Below are 3,609 nucleotides of genomic sequence, written 5' to 3'. Positions count from 1 at the left end.
ATTGATTTATTATCAGAAAAAAAGAAAAGCCCAATAGGAACAAACTGAGGTCACTGTTTTTAAAAGTATTAAAAGTGGGCATTTCCTTGAAGCTAAGGTGAAAGATACGGGCCAGTATTTTTTGAAGTCCACTTTACAAAATGAGTTAATTAAGAATATCTCAGTTAAAAACTGGTCATGTAAAAACATCACATTCCATTGTAGAAGCATGAAAAACTCGTAAGCTTTGAAGACCAAAAATGTAAGTTGAAAAAGCATAGGAAAAGCTGCTGATAAAGTTGATGGAACTTGGATAAATGCTCTAAATGCACTAGCTTTGACTTTTTTCTTTTACTTTTAGAGGTTCTAGAGTCTTAAGTCCTTGTCTTTGATTTATGTGGTGTATAAAGAAATGCTGTGTGTAAAATGATTCATAGAGCACAAACCCTCAGCCTTGTGCATGGTTAATTGTTGATGATTGCATTGAAATCAAGAGGACTATTCATAGTACACACATATGTGCAAAATACATGACTTATTGTCAGATGATTATAGATGCACCTAATGCCTTGCATAAAGATCACCAGTAACTCTTCCAACAGTTTTTTTTTTTTTCCTTTTAAGCACTGTGTTATTTAGTACATCATTTGCATGATATGAGATAAAGTAGAAAAAGCAAATCCACAGAAGCAAGGAATGTCTACCATCTAGGCATAAACTTGGCAAGGTGGGTTGTTGTGCTTTTTTCCTGCTTTCATCTGCCTTCTTTTTTCATCAGCTAGAGGAAAAACTTTGAAGTGTGGTTATAAAACAACTGCAAAAATAACACTGAAAGGCTGCATTTCAGTTATTTCTCTAGGCTTCATATCAACTGCTCTCACCACAGCAAGAAACATTCTAATTGTCATTCCCCTAAGTTCTCCTTGGCATCTGATAGGCAAGTGGTATTCTTTCTGGCTCATTTCACATCACTGGAAATAAATAGTTCCAGAATAGAAAATGGATTGACTGTGCATGAGCCAAAACAGAATCCAAACTAGAAGAGCTTATGCTCTTCACTGTGTTGTCTGCACTGGGCAGGGGAGTGTGTAGTAGTAGACGATGTAAATGATGCCAAATGAAACAGGTGTAATGAGAAACAAATGCAGCACTCTTACCCAGTCATTTTTCTATGAGGATGAAACCTATTTTGTCATAATTAGCAGAGACTATGTATTATCTGTCACATGTCCCACAGGCTCACCAGGGCACCCCCGAGGAGCAGGGGGCCCAGTGTGCCAAAGCAGAGGGGGGCAGTGCCAGTGTGCTCTGTGCTCGCAGCTGCAGCACGGGGCTGGCAGTGCCAGGAACAGGGAAAGGGTTTGTGTCCCAAGTTTTAGTGATGGCAGGTTTTGAATTGTCTTCTCTCCCCACCATCAGTCCCAGCCCCTGCACTGTTCTTCTCATCATTCCTTGTAAGAGAGGCTTGCCAAAGCAGGAGATGCTTTAGCACTAAGGAAATGAACCGTATGGATCTGGGAAATAGTATAGAAAAGATTTCACAGAAATAGAAACATTTATCGCATAAACAGAAGGATGCCCTATAAAATAAACACATTTGAACACCATTAGAGGTATCATTATACACAAAAAGCCATATGTAGACATATCACATAAACAGGCATATTTTTGACCTGCACCTTCTTCATGCTGTTGTCTCTAATTAGAGCTCCCTTTCTGGTCTCACTGCTTTACAGATACCTTCCTTTCAGCAAGTTCAAAATACATTCACTGCTTTTGTATTGTTCAGTACTTCTGACTGAATGACAAATGTGTAGAGCTGTAGCAATGGATGCACGTCTACAATGCGTTGTGAGAAATGTTTGAGTGGAATGGAAGGAAATATCGGGAAGGGTACCTGGAGAGAAAGTACACATTTTTGTAACATTGAAAACATTACACAGGCAATGAACTGTTGAATTAATACCAGACTGGGATGGAATATAAAGCCACACTGAAGTAAGAATTGATCTTTCCATTTTTCTTTACCAGCAATATTCTGTAGTTTTGAGGTTCCTACATACACATCTGCTGAAGATGGCAGGGGAGGAGGTTACTCTATGCTCCCTAGTGGAAGCTACTTGTCTTCTGTGCTTCTAAAATGAGGGAAGGATCTGTTTATTATAATAGTTTTCCTTGTAGATTACCAAGCAATGTGTAAATAAAGCTGTTTATTCTTACATACAACTATGCTGAAAAGGTTTTTATCCAAAATATACTTTGATTCCTAACTCTGGCTGAGCTCCAAGAATAGGAGCCTGGTGATAAGTGAGGATGCTGGGGTTATCAGTACATTTCTGGAAGTTATTTTCATTGCTCTGGATGTGGAAGACCAGTTTATAGAAGTGAATCTGATGTAAAATAGAGCATCATTTTATCTAAATTATATGCAAAGGCTTGACTATGATATACAATGGCTGCTAATGGGAAAAAAATTGCAATTTTTTTAGCGCTTGTGGCTCAGTTAATTATCATTCTCTTACTTTTTTGTTTGCTCTTCCCAGTTTATGCTATCATACTGTGTATGTATTCATTGACAAAGGAATGAACATTTCAGCTGTGTTCCTGGTTTTCAGTTGTGAAAGCACTGGTCCTTTTCATCTTTTCAAATAGGTTTTAGCCATTTTTAGCAGTCAGCAAGCACTGACATTTCTAATGTTAAAGTGTTTTTATCTGCTCCCTGAGTGTATGCATTTGCGACTACAAAATGATGAGGTCTTTTTTGAAGAAAGAACACTGTGATTTATTTTTGAAGCAGCTTCTGTAGTTCTGGAACGGGCTACCACTGCAATCCTTTGTTCTGCCGCGAACCTGTGAAAATGTCTTCCTCTGATCCCTAGGGATTCGTTGGTGTTCTGTGTCTACAAGTGCTACGTTTCGATATTGAAAACGCTCAGAAACAGCTTACATGCTTATTGTCATTTTTGCTACTGCTTTTTTAAATCCTAAATTTTAAAGAGCAGGATGTGCTGTAATTAAACTTTCCATGTCCTCTCTTTGTCGTAAAGAGAGTCACTGACGACTGTGCCTTTGCTGCGTAATTCAGCGCCGGGGAAAGGCTTTAAGCAGACGGCAGTGAATCACCGGCCTCCCGTGCGGGACCGAGTCTGCCCTCACACCCAGCCCGCGTGTGCAGCGCAGCCTCCCGGCCCGGTGTGCGCCGCCAGGGCCGCGGGGCTGCCCCGGGGCCGTCCCACAGCCGCCGTCCCACAGCCGCCGTCCCGGGGCCGTCCCACAGCCGCCGTCCCACAGCCACCGTCCCGGGGCCGTCCCACAGCCGCTGTCCCACAGCCGCCGTCCCACAGCCGCTGTCCCACAGCCGCCGTCCCACAGCCGCCCCCGCGGCCCCGCCGCTGCCCCCCGCCGCCGAGCGAGGGGCCCGCGCATGCTCCGGGCCCGGCCCGCCCCCGGCTCCTCCCCGTGCCCGGGGCCGTCGGCGGGGCCGGGCTCGACCATTTCTGCGGGCGCGGGGACGAGGGGCCGAGCCCCGGGCGGCGGCGGCTTCCCCGAGCTTCAGCACCGCGGGCCGGACAGCGCCGTCCGGGCCGGCGGCTCCCGCGGGCGGCGGTGCGTGGCAGGCCCCGGCGCGGG

This window comes from Coloeus monedula (assembly GCF_965178545.1).
Source record: "Coloeus monedula genome assembly, chromosome: 14".
In the NCBI taxonomy this organism is placed as follows: domain Eukaryota; kingdom Metazoa; phylum Chordata; class Aves; order Passeriformes; family Corvidae; genus Coloeus; species Coloeus monedula.
This window is presented reverse-complemented; position numbering follows the sequence as displayed.